Here is a 14520-nt window from a genome sequence, read left to right on the forward strand (position 1 = left end):
CCTATGGCCCCAAAGACATTCAACTCTATCTGGGCCGACACTCACAAAACACATGGTGCAATCCTGGAACCTTACAGGGTGTATGGACATGCTAATGGTGCATGATGTGATTGGCTTGTTGACTGCAAACCACGCCTTCTTCATGTAATGGCAGTCATGGCTGGATGAAGAAATAACACACCCTTAGGATAACCTACTTAGTGAGAGTACTTTGGTAAGCAAAGATAGCAATGGACAGGCGTATTTGATCATGAACTCTAACCTGTTGAAAAAGCTGATAGACTGTAGCCAGACAACCCGAAAAAGTGCATCTCTTTAGTGGATATTTGAACAAGAACTTTAATCACTCTACCATTGAACTCTGGCTTTTACATTTACAGAAAGTCTTAAGTCTCCTTAGAGACCGACAAAAATTGCCATAGCTGACTATATTTCAAGTCATCTCGGCGGGGTATTGGGTTAAGTTTTCAACCAGCAACAATCATGTCTCAGTTGAACTTCATAGACTATGAAATTGCCTCTGCGAAGGGATGCCTATGGCCCCAAAGACATTCAACTCTATCTGGGCCGACACTCACAAAACACATGGTGCAATCCTGGAACCTTACAGGGTGTATGGACATGCTAATGGTGCATGATGTGATTGGCTTGTTGACTGCAAACCACGCCTTCTTCATGTAATGGCAGTCATGGCTGGATGAAGAAATAACACACCCTTAGGATAACCTACTTAGTGAGAGTACTTTGGTAAGCAAAGATAGCAATGGACAGGCGTATTTGATCATGACCTCTAACCTGTTGAAAAAGCTGGTAGACTGTAGCCAGACAACCCGAAAAAGTGCATCTCTTTAGTGGATATTTGAACAAGAACTTTAATCACTCTACCGATGAACTCTGGCTTTTACATTTACAGAAAGTCTTAAGTCTCCTTAGAGACCGACAAAAATTGCCATAGCTGACTATATTTCAAGTCATCTCGGCGGGGTATTGGGTTAAGTTTTCAACCAGCAACAATCATGTCTCAGTTGAACTTCATAGACTATGAAATTGCCTCTGCGAAGGGATGCCTATGGCCCCAAAGACATTCAACTCTATCTGGTCCGACACTCACAAAACACATGGTGCAATCCTCGAACCTTACAGGGTGTATGGACATGCTAATGGTGCATGATGTGATTGGCTTGTTGACTGCAAACCACGCCTTCTTCATGTAATGGCAGTCATGGCTGGATGAAGAAATAACACACCCTTAGGATAACCTACTTCGTGAGAGTACTTTGGTAAGCAAAGATAGCAATGGACAGGCATATTTGATCATGAACTCTAACCTGTTGAAAAAGCTGGTAGACTGTAGCCAGACAACCCGAAAAAGTGCATCTCTTTAGTGGATATTTGAACAAGAACTTTAATCACTCTACCAATGAACTCTGGCTTTTACATTTACAGAAAGTCTTAAGTCTCCTTAGAGACCGACAAAAATTGCCATAGCTGACTATATTTCAAGTCATCTCGGCGGGGTATTGGGTTAAGTTTTCAACCAGCAACAATCATGTCTCAGTTGAACTTCATAGACTATGAAATTGCCTCTGCGAAGGGATGCCTATGGCCCCAAAGACATTCAACTCTATCTGGGCCGACACTCACAAAACACATGGTGCAATCCTGGAACCTTACAGGGTGTATGGACATGCTAATTGTGCATGATGTGATTGGCTTGTTGACTGCAAACCACACCTTCTTCATGTAATGGCAGTCATGGCTGGATGAAGAAATAACACACCCTTAGGATAACCTACTTAGTGAGAGTACTTTGGTAAGCAAAGATAGCAATGGACAGGCGTATTTGATCATGACCTCTAACCTGTTGAAAAAGCTGGTAGACTGTAGCCAGACAACCCGAAAAAGTGCATCTCTTTAGTGGATATTTGAACAAGAACTTTAATCACTCTACCGATGAACTCTGGCTTTTACATTTACAGAAAGTCTTAAGTCTCCTTAGAGACCGACAAAAATTGCCATAGCTGACTATATTTCAAGTCATTTCGGCAGGGTATTGGGTTAAGTTTTCAACCAGCAACAATCATGTCTCAGTTGAACTTCATAGACTATGAAATTGCCTCTGCGAAGGGATGTCTATGGCCCCAAAGACATTCAACTCTATCTGGTCCGACACTCACAAAACACATGGTGCAATCCTCGAACCTTACAGGGTGTATGGACATGCTAATTGTGCATGATGTGATTGGCTTGTTGACTGCAAACCACGCCTTCTTCATGTAATGGCAGTCATGGCTGGATGAAGAAATAACACACCCTTAGGATAACCTACTTAGTGAGAGTACTTTGGTAAGCAAAGATAGCAATGGACAGGCGTATTTGATCATGAACTCTAACCTGTTGAAAAAGCTGGTAGACTGTAGCCAGACAACCCGAAAAAGTGCATCTCTTTAGTGGATATTTGAACAAGAACTTTAATCACTCTACCAATGAACTCTGGCTTTTACATTTACAGAAAGTCTTAAGTCTCCTTAGAGACCGACAAAAATTGCCATATCTGACTATATTTCAAGTCATCTCGGCAGGGTATTGGGTTAAGTTTTCAACCAGCAACAATCATGTCTCAGTTGAACTTCATAGACTATGAAATTGCCTCTGCGAAGGGATGCCTATGGCCCCAAAGACATTCAACTCTATCTGGGCCGACACTCACAAAACACATGGTGCAATCCTGGAACCTTACAGGGTGTATGGACATGCTAATTGTGCATGATGTGATTGGCTTGTTGACTGCAAACCACGCCTTCTTCATGTAATGGCAGTCATGGCTGGATGAAGAAATAACACACCCTTAGGATAACCTACTTAGTGAGAGTACTTTGGTAAGCAAAGATAGCAATGGACAGGCGTATTTGATCATGACCTCTAACCTGTTGAAAAAGCTGGTAGACTGTAGCCAGACAACCCGAAAAAGTGCATCTCTTTAGTGGATATTTGAACAAGAACTTTAATCACTCTACCGATGAACTCTGGCTTTTACATTTACAGAAAGTCTTAAGTCTCCTTAGAGACTGACAAAAATTGCCATAGCTGACTATATTTCAAGTCATCTCGGCAGGGTATTGGGTTAAGTTTTCAACCAGCAACAATCATGTCTCAGTTGAACTTCATAGACTATGAAATTGCCTCTGCGCAGGGATGCCTATGGCCCCAAAGACATTCAACTCTATCTGGTCCGACACTCACAAAATACATGGTGCAATCCTCGAACCTTACAGGGTGTATGGACATGCTAATGGTGCATGATGTGATTGGCTTGTTGACTGCAAACCACGCCTTCTTCATGTAATGGCAGTCATGGCTGGATGAAGAAATAACACACCCTTAGGATAACCTACTTAGTGAGAGTACTTTGGTAAGCAAAGATAGCAATGGACAGGCGTATTTGATCATGAACTCTAACCTGTTGAAAAAGCTGGTAGACTGTAGCCAGACAACCCGAAAAAGTGCATCTCTTTAGTGGATATTTGAACAAGAACTTTAATCACTATACCGATAAACTCTGGCTTTTACATTTACAGAAAGTCTTAAGTCTCCTTAGAGACCGACAAAAATTGCCATAGCTGACTGTATTTCAAGTCATCTAGGCGGGGTATTGGGTTAAGTTTTCAACCAGCAACAATCATGTCTCAGTTGAACTTCATAGACTATGAAATTGCCTCTGCGAAGGGATGCCTATGGCCCCAAAGACATTCAACTCTATCTGGGCCGACACTCACAAAACACATGGTGCAATCCTGGAACCTTACAGGGTGTATGGACATGCTAATTGTGCATGATGTGATTGGCTTGTTGACTGCAAACCACGCCTTCTTCATGTAATGGCAGTCATGGCTGGATGAAGAAATAACACACCCTTAGGATAACCTACTTAGTGAGAGTACTTTGGTAAGCAAAGATAGCAATGGACAGGCGTATTTGATCATGACCTCTAACCTGTTGAAAAAGCTGGTAGACTGTAGCCAGACAACCCGAAAAAGTGCATCTCTTTAGTGGATATTTGAACAAGAACTTTAATCACTCTACCGATGAACTCTGGCTTTTACATTTACAGAAAGTCTTAAGTCTCCTTAGAGACCGACAAAAATTGCCATAGCTGACTATATTTCAAGTCATCTCGGCAGGGTATTGGGTTAAGTTTTCAACCAGCAACAATCATGTCTCAGTTGAACTTCATAGACTATGAAATTGCCTCTGCGAAGGGATGCCTATGGCCCGAAAGACATTCAACTCTATCTGGTCCGACACTCACAAAACACATGGTGCAATTCTCGAACCTTACAGGGTGTATGGACATGCTAATGGTGCATGATGTGATTGGCTTGTTGACTGCAAACCACGCCTTCTTCATGTAATGGCAGTCATGGCTGGATGAAGAAATAACACACCCTTAGGATAACCTACTTAGTGAGAGTACTTTGGTAAGCAAAGATAGCAATGGACAGGCGTATTTGATCATGAACTCTAACCTGTTGAAAAAGCTGGTAGACTGTAGCCAGACAACCCGAAAAAGTGCATCTATTTAGTGGATATTTGAACAAGAACTTTAATCACTCTACCGATTAACTCTGGCTTTTACATTTACAAGAAGTCTTAAGTCTCCTTAGAGACCGACAAAAATTGCCATAGCTGACTATATTTCAAGTGATCTTGGCGGGGTATTGGGTTAAGTTTTCAACCAGCAACAATCATGTCTCAGTTGAACTTCATAGACTATGAAATTGCCTCTACGAAGGGATGCCTATGGCCCCAAAGACATTCAACTCTATCTGGTCCGACACTCACAAAAGACATGGTGCAATCCTTGAACCTTACAGGGTGTATGGACATGCTAATTGTGCATGATGTGATTGGCTTGTTGACTGCAAACCACGCCTTCTTCATGTAATGGCAGTCATGGCTGGATGAAGAAATAACACACCCTTAGGATAACCTACTTCGTGAGAGTACTTTGGTAAGAAAACATAGCAATGGACAGGCGTATTTGATCATGAACTCTAACCTGTTGAAAAAGCTGGTAGACTGTAGCCAGACAACCCGAAAAAGTGCATCTATTTAGTGGATATTTGAACAAGAACTGTAATCACTCTACAGATGAACTCTGGCTTTTACAATTACAGAAAGTGTTAAGTCTCCTTAGAGACCGACAAAAATTGCCAAAGCTGACTATATTTCAAGTCATCTCGGCAGGGTATTGGGTTAAGTTTTCAACCAGCAACAATCATGTCTCAGTTGAACTTCATAGACTATGAAATTGCGTCTGCGAAGGGATGCCTATGGCCCCAAAGACATTCAACTCTATCTGGGCCGACACTCACAAAACACATGGTGCAATCCTGGAACCTTACAGGGTGTATGGACATGCTAATTGTGCATGATGTGATTGGCTTGTTGACTGCAAACCACGCCTTCTTCATGTAATGGCAGTCATGGCTGGATGAAGAAATAACACACCCTTAGGATAACCTACTTAGTGAGAGTACTTTGGTAAGCAAAGATAGCAATGGACAGGCGTATTTGATCATGACCTCTAACCTGTTGAAAAAGCTGGTAGACTGTAGCCAGACAACCCGAAAAAGTGCATCTCTTTAGTGGATATTTGAACAAGAACTTTAATCACTCTACCGATGAACTCTGGCTTTTACATTTACAGAAAGTCTTAAGTCTCCTTAGAGACCGACAAAAATTGCCATAGCTGACTATATTTCAAGTCATCTCGGCAGGGTATTGGGTTAAGTTTTCAACCAGCAACAATCATGTCTCAGTTGAACTTCATAGACTATGAAATTGCCTCTGCGAAGGGATGCCTATGGCCCGAAAGACATTCAACTCTATCTGGTCCGACACTCACAAAACACATGGTGCAATTCTCGAACCTTACAGGGTGTATGGACATGCTAATGGTGCATGATGTGATTGGCTTGTTGACTGCAAACCACGCCTTCTTCATGTAATGGCAGTCATGGCTGGATGAAGAAATAACACACCCTTAGGATAACCTACTTAGTGAGAGTACTTTGGTAAGCAAAGATAGCAATGGACAGGCGTATTTGATCATGAACTCTAACCTGTTGAAAAAGCTGGTAGACTGTAGCCAGACAACCCGAAAAAGTGCATCTATTTAGTGGATATTTGAACAAGAACTTTAATCACTATACCGATAAACTCTGGCTTTTACATTTACAGAAAGTCTTAAGTCTCCTTAGAGACCGACAAAAATTGCCATAGCTGACTATATTTCAAGTGATCTTGGCGGGGTATTGGGTTAAGTTTTCAACCAGCAACAATCATGTCTCAGTTGAACTTCATAGACTATGGAATTGCCTCTACGAAGGGATGGCTATGGCCCCAAAGACATTCAACTCTATCTGGTCCGACACTCACAAAAGACATGGTGCAATCCTTGAACCTTACAGGGTGTATGGACATGCTAATTGTGCATGATGTGATTGGCTTGTTGACTGCAAACCACGCCTTCTTCATGTAATGGCAGTCATGGCTGGATGAAGAAATAACACACCCTTAGGATAACCTACTTAGTGAGAGTACTTTGGTAAGCAAAGATAGCAATGGACAGGCGTATTTGATCATGACCTCTAACCTGTTGAAAAAGCTGGTAGACTGTAGCCAGACAACCCGAAAAAGTGCATCTCTTTAGTGGATATTTGAACAAGAACTTTAATCACTCTACCGATGAACTCTGGCTTTTACATTTACAGAAAGTCTTAAGTCTCCTTAGAGACCGACAAAAATTGCCATAGCTGACTATATTTCAAGTCATCTCGGCAGGGTATTGGGTTAAGTTTTCAACCAGCAACAATCATGTCTCAGTTGAACTTCATAGACTATGAAATTGCCTCTGCGAAGGGATGCCTATGGCCCGAAAGACATTCAACTCTATCTGGTCCGACACTCACAAAACACATGGTGCAATTCTCGAACCTTACAGGGTGTATGGACATGCTAATGGTGCATGATGTGATTGGCTTGTTGACTGCAAACCACGCCTTCTTCATGTAATGGCAGTCATGGCTGGATGAAGAAATAACACACCCTTAGGATAACCTACTTAGTGAGAGTACTTTGGTAAGCAAAGATAGCAATGGACAGGCGTATTTGATCATGAACTCTAACCTGTTGAAAAAGCTGGTAGACTGTAGCCAGACAACCCGAAAAAGTGCATCTATTTAGTGGATATTTGAACAAGAACTTTAATCACTCTACCGATTAACTCTGGCTTTTACATTTACAAGAAGTCTTAAGTCTCCTTAGAGACCGACAAAAATTGCCATAGCTGACTATATTTCAAGTGATCTTGGCGGGGTATTGGGTTAAGTTTTCAACCAGCAACAATCATGTCTCAGTTGAACTTCATAGACTATGAAATTGCCTCTACGAAGGGATGCCTATGGCCCCAAAGACATTCAACTCTATCTGGTCCGACACTCACAAAAGACATGGTGCAATCCTTGAACCTTACAGGGTGTATGGACATGCTAATTGTGCATGATGTGATTGGCTTGTTGACTGCAAACCACGCCTTCTTCATGTAATGGCAGTCATGGCTGGATGAAGAAATAACACACCCTTAGGATAACCTACTTCGTGAGAGTACTTTGGTAAGAAAACATAGCAATGGACAGGCGTATTTGATCATGAACTCTAACCTGTTGAAAAAGCTGGTAGACTGTAGCCAGACAACCCGAAAAAGTGCATCTATTTAGTGGATATTTGAACAAGAACTGTAATCACTCTACAGATGAACTCTGGCTTTTACAATTACAGAAAGTGTTAAGTCTCCTTAGAGACCGACAAAAATTGCCAAAGCTGACTATATTTCAAGTCATCTCGGCAGGGTATTGGGTTAAGTTTTCAACCAGCAACAATCATGTCTCAGTTGAACTTCATAGACTATGAAATTGCGTCTGCGAAGGGATGCCTATGGCCCCAAAGACATTCAACTCTATCTGGGCCGACACTCACAAAACACATGGTGCAATCCTGGAACCTTACAGGGTGTATGGACATGCTAATTGTGCATGATGTGATTGGCTTGTTGACTGCAAACCACGCCTTCTTCATGTAATGGCAGTCATGGCTGGATGAAGAAATAACACACCCTTAGGATAACCTACTTAGTGAGAGTACTTTGGTAAGCAAAGATAGCAATGGACAGGCGTATTTGATCATGACCTCTAACCTGTTGAAAAAGCTGGTAGACTGTAGCCAGACAACCCGAAAAAGTGCATCTCTTTAGTGGATATTTGAACAAGAACTTTAATCACTCTACCGATGAACTCTGGCTTTTACATTTACAGAAAGTCTTAAGTCTCCTTAGAGACCGACAAAAATTGCCATAGCTGACTATATTTCAAGTCATCTCGGCAGGGTATTGGGTTAAGTTTTCAACCAGCAACAATCATGTCTCAGTTGAACTTCATAGACTATGAAATTGCCTCTGCGAAGGGATGCCTATGGCCCGAAAGACATTCAACTCTATCTGGTCCGACACTCACAAAACACATGGTGCAATTCTCGAACCTTACAGGGTGTATGGACATGCTAATGGTGCATGATGTGATTGGCTTGTTGACTGCAAACCACGCCTTCTTCATGTAATGGCAGTCATGGCTGGATGAAGAAATAACACACCCTTAGGATAACCTACTTAGTGAGAGTACTTTGGTAAGCAAAGATAGCAATGGACAGGCGTATTTGATCATGAACTCTAACCTGTTGAAAAAGCTGGTAGACTGTAGCCAGACAACCCGAAAAAGTGCATCTATTTAGTGGATATTTGAACAAGAACTTTAATCACTCTACCGATTAACTCTGGCTTTTACATTTACAAGAAGTCTTAAGTCTCCTTAGAGACCGACAAAAATTGCCATAGCTGACTATATTTCAAGTGATCTTGGCGGGGTATTGGGTTAAGTTTTCAACCAGCAACAATCATGTCTCAGTTGAACTTCATAGACTATGGAATTGCCTCTACGAAGGGATGGCTATGGCCCCAAAGACATTCAACTCTATCTGGTCCGACACTCACAAAAGACATGGTGCAATCCTTGAACCTTACAGGGTGTATGGACATGCTAATTGTGCATGATGTGATTGGCTTGTTGACTGCAAACCACGCCTTCTTCATGTAATGGCAGTCATGGCTGGATGAAGAAATAACACACCCTTAGGATAACCTACTTCGTGAGAGTACTTTGGTAAGAAAACATAGCAATGGACAGGCGTATTTGATCATGAACTCTAACCTGTTGAAAAAGCTGGTAGACTGTAGCCAGACAACCCGAAAAAGTGCATCTATTTAGTGGATATTTGAACAAGAACTGTAATCACTCTACAGATGAACTCTGGCTTTTACAATTACAGAAAGTGTTAAGTCTCCTTAGAGACCGACAAAAATTGCCAAAGCTGACTATATTTCAAGTCATCTCGGCAGGGTATTGGGTTAAGTTTTCAACCAGCAACAATCATGTCTCAGTTGAACTTCATAGACTATGAAATTGCCTCTGCGAAGGGATGCCTATGGCCCGAAAGACATTCAACTCTATCTGGTCCGACACTCACAAAACACATGGTGCAATTCTCGAACCTTACAGGGTGTATGGACATGCTAATGGTGCATGATGTGATTGGCTTGTTGACTGCAAACCACGCCTTCTTCATGTAATGGCAGTCATGGCTGGATGAAGAAATAACACACCCTTAGGATAACCTACTTAGTGAGAGTACTTTGGTAAGCAAAGATAGCAATGGACAGGCGTATTTGATCATGAACTCTAACCTGTTGAAAAAGCTGGTAGACTGTAGCCAGACAACCCGAAAAAGTGCATCTCTTTAGTGGATATTTGAACAAGAACTTTAATCACTCTACCGATGAACTTTGGCTTTTACATTTACAGAAAGTCTTAAGTCTCCTTAGAGACCGACAAAAATTGCCATAGCTGACTATATTTCAAGTCATCTCGGCAGGGTATTGGGTTAAGTTTTCAACCAGCAACAATCATGTCTCAGTTGAACTTCATAGACTATGAAATTGCCTCTGCGAAGGGATGGCTATGGCCCCAAAGACATTCAACTCTATCTGGTCCGACACTCACAAAAGACATGGTGCAATCCTTGAACCTTACAGGGTGTATGGACATGCTAATTGTGCATGATGTGATTGGCTTGTTGACTGCAAACCACGCCTTCTTCATGTAATGGCAGTCATGGCTGGATGAAGAAATAACACACCCTTAGGATAACCTACTTCGTGAGAGTACTTTGGTAAGAAAACATAGCAATGGACAGGCGTATTTGATCATGAACTCTAACCTGTTGAAAAAGCTGGTAGACTGTAGCCAGACAACCCGAAAAAGTGCATCTATTTAGTGGATATTTGAACAAGAACTGTAATCACTCTACAGATGAACTCTGGCTTTTACAATTACAGAAAGTGTTAAGTCTCCTTAGAGACCGACAAAAATTGCCAAAGCTGACTATATTTCAAGTCATCTCGGCAGGGTATTGGGTTAAGTTTTCAACCAGCAACAATCATGTCTCAGTTGAACTTCATAGACTATGAAATTGCCTCTGCGAAGGGATGCCTATGGCCCGAAAGACATTCAACTCTATCTGGTCCGACACTCACAAAACACATGGTGCAATTCTCGAACCTTACAGGGTGTATGGACATGCTAATGGTGCATGATGTGATTGGCTTGTTGACTGCAAACCACGCCTTCTTCATGTAATGGCAGTCATGGCTGGATGAAGAAATAACACACCCTTAGGATAACCTACTTAGTGAGAGTACTTTGGTAAGCAAAGATAGCAATGGACAGGCGTATTTGATCATGAACTCTAACCTGTTGAAAAAGCTGGTAGACTGTAGCCAGACAACCCGAAAAAGTGCATCTCTTTAGTGGATATTTGAACAAGAACTGTAATCACTCTACAGATGAACTCTGGCTTTTACAATTACAGAAAGTGTTAAGTCTCCTTAGAGACCGACAAAAATTGCCAAAGCTGACTATATTTCAAGTCATCTCGGCGGGGTATTGGGTTAAGTTTTCAACCAGCAACAATCATGTCTCAGTTGAACTTCATAGACTATGAAATTGCCTCTGCGAAGGGATGTCTATGGCCCCAAAGACATTCAACTCTATCTGGTCCGACACTCACAAAACACATGGTGCAATTCTCGAACCTTACAGGGTGTATGGACATGCTAATGGTGCATGATGTGATTGGCTTGTTGACTGCAAACCACGCCTTCTTCATGTAATGGCAGTCATGGCTGGATGAAGAAATAACACACCCTTAGGATAACCTACTTAGTGAGAGTACTTTGGTAAGCAAAGATAGCAATGGACAGGCGTATTTGATCATGAACTCTAACCTGTTGAAAAAGCTGGTAGACTGTAGCCAGACAACCCGAAAAAGTGCATCTCTTTAGTGGATATTTGAACAAGAACTTTAATCACTCTACCGATGAACTTTGGCTTTTACATTTACAGAAAGTCTTAAGTCTCCTTAGAGACCGACAAAAATTGCCATAGCTGACTATATTTCAAGTCATCTCGGCGGGGTATTGGGTTAAGTTTTCAACCAGCAACAATCATGTCTCAGTTGAACTTCATAGACTATGAAATTGCCTCTGCGAAGGGATGCCTATGGCCCCAAAGACATTCAACTCTATCTGGTCCGACACTCACAAAACACATGGTGCAATTCTCGAACCTTACAGGGTGTATGGACATGCTAATGGTGCATGATGTGATTGGCTTGTTGACTGCAAACCACGCCTTCTTCATGTAATGGCAGTCATGGCTGGATGAAGAAATAACACACCCTTAGGATAACCTACTTAGTGAGAGTACTTTGGTAAGCAAAGATAGCAATGGACAGGCGTATTTGATCATGAACTCTAACCTGTTGAAAAAGCTGGTAGACTGTAGCCAGACAACCCGAAAAAGTGCATGTCTTTAGTGGATATTTGAACAAGAACTTTAATCACTCTACCGATTAACTCTGGCTTTTACATTTACAAGAAGTCTTAAGTCTCCTTAGAGACCGACAAAAATTGCCAAAGCTGACTATATTTCAAGTCATCTCGGCGGGGTATTGGGTTAAGTTTTCAACCAGCAACAATCATGTCTCAGTTGAACTTCATAGACTATGAAATTGCCTCTGCGAAGGGATGTCTATGGCCCCAAAGACATTCAACTCTATCTGGTCCGACACTCACAAAACACATGGTGCAATTCTCGAACCTTACAGGGTGTATGGACATGCTAATGGTGCATGATGTGATTGGCTTGTTGACTGCAAACCACGCCTTCTTCATGTAATGGCAGTCATGGCTGGATGAAGAAATAACACACCCTTAGGATAACCTACTTAGTGAGAGTACTTTGGTAAGCAAAGATAGCAATGGACAGGCGTATTTGATCATGAACTCTAACCTGTTGAAAAAGCTGGTAGACTGTAGCCAGACAACCCGAAAAAGTGCATCTCTTTAGTGGATATTTGAACAAGAACTTTAATCACTCTACCGATGAACTTTGGCTTTTACATTTACAGAAAGTCTTAAGTCTCCTTAGAGACCGACAAAAATTGCCATAGCTGACTATATTTCAAGTCATCTCGGCGGGGTATTGGGTTAAGTTTTCAACCAGCAACAATCATGTCTCAGTTGAACTTCATAGACTATGAAATTGCCTCTGCGAAGGGATGCCTATGGCCCCAAAGACATTCAACTCTATCTGGTCCGACACTCACAAAACACATGGTGCAATTCTCGAACCTTACAGGGTGTATGGACATGCTAATGGTGCATGATGTGATTGGCTTGTTGACTGCAAACCACGCCTTCTTCATGTAATGGCAGTCATGGCTGGATGAAGAAATAACACACCCTTAGGATAACCTACTTAGTGAGAGTACTTTGGTAAGCAAAGATAGCAATGGACAGGCGTATTTGATCATGAACTCTAACCTGTTGAAAAAGCTGGTAGACTGTAGCCAGACAACCCGAAAAAGTGCATCTCTTTAGTGGATATTTGAACAAGAACTTTAATCACTCTACCGATTAACTCTGGCTTTTACATTTACAAGAAGTCTTAAGTCTCCTTGGAGACCGACAAAAATTGCCAAAGCTGACTATATTTCAAGTCATCTCGGCGGGGTATTGGGTTAAGTTTTCAACCAGCAACAATCATGTCTCAGTTGAACTTCATAGACTATGAAATTGCCTCTGCGAAGGGATGTCTATGGCCCCAAAGACATTCAACTCTATCTGGTCCGACACTCACAAAACACATGGTGCAATTCTCGAACCTTACAGGGTGTATGGACATGCTAATGGTGCATGATGTGATTGGCTTGTTGACTGCAAACCACGCCTTCTTCATGTAATGGCAGTCATGGCTGGATGAAGAAATAACACACCCTTAGGATAACCTACTTAGTGAGAGTACTTTGGTAAGCAAAGATAGCAATGGACAGGCGTATTTGATCATGAACTCTAACCTGTTGAAAAAGCTGGTAGACTGTAGCCAGACAACCCGAAAAAGTGCATCTCTTTAGTGGATATTTGAACAAGAACTTTAATCACTCTACCGATGAACTCTGGCTTTTACATTTACAGAAAGTCTTAAGTCTCCTTAGAGACCGACAAAAATTGCCATAGCTGACTATATTTCAAGTCATCTCGGCGGGGTATTGGGTTAAGTTTTCAACCAGCAACAATCATGTCTCAGTTGAACTTCATAGACTATGAAATTGTCTCTGCGAAGGGATGCCTATGGCCCCAAAGACATTCAACTCTATCTGGTCCGACACTCACAAAACACATGGTGCAATTCTCGAACCTTACAGGGTGTATGGACATGCTAATGGTGCATGATGTGATTGGCTTGTTGACTGCAAACCACGCCTTCTTCATGTAATGGCAGTCATGGCTGGATGAAGAAATAACACACCCTTAGGATAACCTACTTAGTGAGAGTACTTTGGTAAGCAAAGATAGCAATGGACAGGCGTATTTGATCATGAACTCTAACCTGTTGAAAAAGCTGGTAGACTGTAGCCAGACAACCCGAAAAAGTGCATCTATTTAGTGGATATTTGAACAAGAACTTTAATCACTCTACCGATTAACTCTGGCTTTTACATTTACAAGAAGTCTTAAGTCTCCTTAGAGACCGACAAAAATTGCCATAGCTGACTATATTTCAAGTGATCTTGGCGGGGTATTGGGTTAAGTTTTCAACCAGCAACAATCATGTCTCAGTTGAACTTCATAGACTATGAAATTGCCTCTATGAAGGGATGCCTATGGCCCCAAAGACATTCAACTCTATCTGGTCCGACACTCACAAAAGACATGGTGCAATCCTTGAACCTTACAGGGTGTATGGACATGCTAATTGTGCATGATGTGATTGGCTTGTTGACTGCAAA

At 41.8% G+C, this 14520-nt stretch overlaps 27 non-coding genes across 27 annotated transcripts; all 27 read right to left on the minus strand.

The window, feature by feature from the left end:
* Window positions 1-391: 391 nt before the first annotated feature.
* LOC142970224 (U4 spliceosomal RNA) lies at window positions 392-532 on the minus strand. Its single transcript, XR_012959241.1, has one exon. It is a non-coding gene; the product is annotated as a U4 spliceosomal RNA (small nuclear RNA).
* Window positions 533-924: 392 nt separating this feature from the next.
* LOC142970225 (U4 spliceosomal RNA) lies at window positions 925-1065 on the minus strand. Its single transcript, XR_012959242.1, has one exon. It is a non-coding gene; the product is annotated as a U4 spliceosomal RNA (small nuclear RNA).
* A 392-nt stretch (window positions 1066-1457) lies between these two features.
* Window positions 1458-1598, minus strand: LOC142970227 (U4 spliceosomal RNA). Its single transcript, XR_012959244.1, has one exon. It is a non-coding gene; the product is annotated as a U4 spliceosomal RNA (small nuclear RNA).
* Window positions 1599-1990: 392 nt separating this feature from the next.
* LOC142970178 (U4 spliceosomal RNA) lies at window positions 1991-2131 on the minus strand. The gene has a single exon (XR_012959197.1). It is a non-coding gene; the product is annotated as a U4 spliceosomal RNA (small nuclear RNA).
* A 392-nt stretch (window positions 2132-2523) lies between these two features.
* Window positions 2524-2664, minus strand: LOC142970179 (U4 spliceosomal RNA). Its single transcript, XR_012959198.1, has one exon. It is a non-coding gene; the product is annotated as a U4 spliceosomal RNA (small nuclear RNA).
* A 392-nt stretch (window positions 2665-3056) lies between these two features.
* On the minus strand, window positions 3057-3197 carry LOC142970202 (U4 spliceosomal RNA). The gene has a single exon (XR_012959221.1). It is a non-coding gene; the product is annotated as a U4 spliceosomal RNA (small nuclear RNA).
* A 392-nt stretch (window positions 3198-3589) lies between these two features.
* On the minus strand, window positions 3590-3730 carry LOC142970157 (U4 spliceosomal RNA). Its single transcript, XR_012959177.1, has one exon. It is a non-coding gene; the product is annotated as a U4 spliceosomal RNA (small nuclear RNA).
* A 392-nt stretch (window positions 3731-4122) lies between these two features.
* On the minus strand, window positions 4123-4263 carry LOC142970161 (U4 spliceosomal RNA). The gene has a single exon (XR_012959181.1). It is a non-coding gene; the product is annotated as a U4 spliceosomal RNA (small nuclear RNA).
* A 392-nt stretch (window positions 4264-4655) lies between these two features.
* On the minus strand, window positions 4656-4796 carry LOC142970182 (U4 spliceosomal RNA). The gene has a single exon (XR_012959201.1). It is a non-coding gene; the product is annotated as a U4 spliceosomal RNA (small nuclear RNA).
* Window positions 4797-5188: 392 nt separating this feature from the next.
* LOC142970180 (U4 spliceosomal RNA) lies at window positions 5189-5329 on the minus strand. The gene has a single exon (XR_012959199.1). It is a non-coding gene; the product is annotated as a U4 spliceosomal RNA (small nuclear RNA).
* Window positions 5330-5721: 392 nt separating this feature from the next.
* LOC142970162 (U4 spliceosomal RNA) lies at window positions 5722-5862 on the minus strand. Its single transcript, XR_012959182.1, has one exon. It is a non-coding gene; the product is annotated as a U4 spliceosomal RNA (small nuclear RNA).
* Window positions 5863-6254: 392 nt separating this feature from the next.
* LOC142970187 (U4 spliceosomal RNA) lies at window positions 6255-6395 on the minus strand. Its single transcript, XR_012959206.1, has one exon. It is a non-coding gene; the product is annotated as a U4 spliceosomal RNA (small nuclear RNA).
* Window positions 6396-6787: 392 nt separating this feature from the next.
* On the minus strand, window positions 6788-6928 carry LOC142970164 (U4 spliceosomal RNA). Its single transcript, XR_012959184.1, has one exon. It is a non-coding gene; the product is annotated as a U4 spliceosomal RNA (small nuclear RNA).
* A 392-nt stretch (window positions 6929-7320) lies between these two features.
* LOC142970183 (U4 spliceosomal RNA) lies at window positions 7321-7461 on the minus strand. The gene has a single exon (XR_012959202.1). It is a non-coding gene; the product is annotated as a U4 spliceosomal RNA (small nuclear RNA).
* A 392-nt stretch (window positions 7462-7853) lies between these two features.
* On the minus strand, window positions 7854-7994 carry LOC142970181 (U4 spliceosomal RNA). The gene has a single exon (XR_012959200.1). It is a non-coding gene; the product is annotated as a U4 spliceosomal RNA (small nuclear RNA).
* A 392-nt stretch (window positions 7995-8386) lies between these two features.
* Window positions 8387-8527, minus strand: LOC142970165 (U4 spliceosomal RNA). The gene has a single exon (XR_012959185.1). It is a non-coding gene; the product is annotated as a U4 spliceosomal RNA (small nuclear RNA).
* A 392-nt stretch (window positions 8528-8919) lies between these two features.
* LOC142970188 (U4 spliceosomal RNA) lies at window positions 8920-9060 on the minus strand. The gene has a single exon (XR_012959207.1). It is a non-coding gene; the product is annotated as a U4 spliceosomal RNA (small nuclear RNA).
* A 392-nt stretch (window positions 9061-9452) lies between these two features.
* Window positions 9453-9593, minus strand: LOC142970240 (U4 spliceosomal RNA). The gene has a single exon (XR_012959256.1). It is a non-coding gene; the product is annotated as a U4 spliceosomal RNA (small nuclear RNA).
* Window positions 9594-9985: 392 nt separating this feature from the next.
* On the minus strand, window positions 9986-10126 carry LOC142970166 (U4 spliceosomal RNA). Its single transcript, XR_012959186.1, has one exon. It is a non-coding gene; the product is annotated as a U4 spliceosomal RNA (small nuclear RNA).
* Window positions 10127-10518: 392 nt separating this feature from the next.
* Window positions 10519-10659, minus strand: LOC142970241 (U4 spliceosomal RNA). The gene has a single exon (XR_012959257.1). It is a non-coding gene; the product is annotated as a U4 spliceosomal RNA (small nuclear RNA).
* Window positions 10660-11051: 392 nt separating this feature from the next.
* LOC142970213 (U4 spliceosomal RNA) lies at window positions 11052-11192 on the minus strand. The gene has a single exon (XR_012959232.1). It is a non-coding gene; the product is annotated as a U4 spliceosomal RNA (small nuclear RNA).
* A 392-nt stretch (window positions 11193-11584) lies between these two features.
* Window positions 11585-11725, minus strand: LOC142970228 (U4 spliceosomal RNA). Its single transcript, XR_012959245.1, has one exon. It is a non-coding gene; the product is annotated as a U4 spliceosomal RNA (small nuclear RNA).
* A 392-nt stretch (window positions 11726-12117) lies between these two features.
* LOC142970226 (U4 spliceosomal RNA) lies at window positions 12118-12258 on the minus strand. Its single transcript, XR_012959243.1, has one exon. It is a non-coding gene; the product is annotated as a U4 spliceosomal RNA (small nuclear RNA).
* A 392-nt stretch (window positions 12259-12650) lies between these two features.
* On the minus strand, window positions 12651-12791 carry LOC142970229 (U4 spliceosomal RNA). The gene has a single exon (XR_012959246.1). It is a non-coding gene; the product is annotated as a U4 spliceosomal RNA (small nuclear RNA).
* Window positions 12792-13183: 392 nt separating this feature from the next.
* On the minus strand, window positions 13184-13324 carry LOC142970186 (U4 spliceosomal RNA). The gene has a single exon (XR_012959205.1). It is a non-coding gene; the product is annotated as a U4 spliceosomal RNA (small nuclear RNA).
* Window positions 13325-13716: 392 nt separating this feature from the next.
* On the minus strand, window positions 13717-13857 carry LOC142970173 (U4 spliceosomal RNA). The gene has a single exon (XR_012959192.1). It is a non-coding gene; the product is annotated as a U4 spliceosomal RNA (small nuclear RNA).
* Window positions 13858-14249: 392 nt separating this feature from the next.
* Window positions 14250-14390, minus strand: LOC142970185 (U4 spliceosomal RNA). The gene has a single exon (XR_012959204.1). It is a non-coding gene; the product is annotated as a U4 spliceosomal RNA (small nuclear RNA).
* Between the last annotated feature and the right edge of the window lie 130 nt (window positions 14391-14520).

Source organism: Anarhichas minor, unplaced genomic scaffold (assembly GCF_050575085.1).
Source record: "Anarhichas minor isolate MPS153535 unplaced genomic scaffold, ASM5057508v1 ptg000042l, whole genome shotgun sequence".
NCBI lineage: Eukaryota > Metazoa > Chordata > Actinopteri > Perciformes > Anarhichadidae > Anarhichas > Anarhichas minor.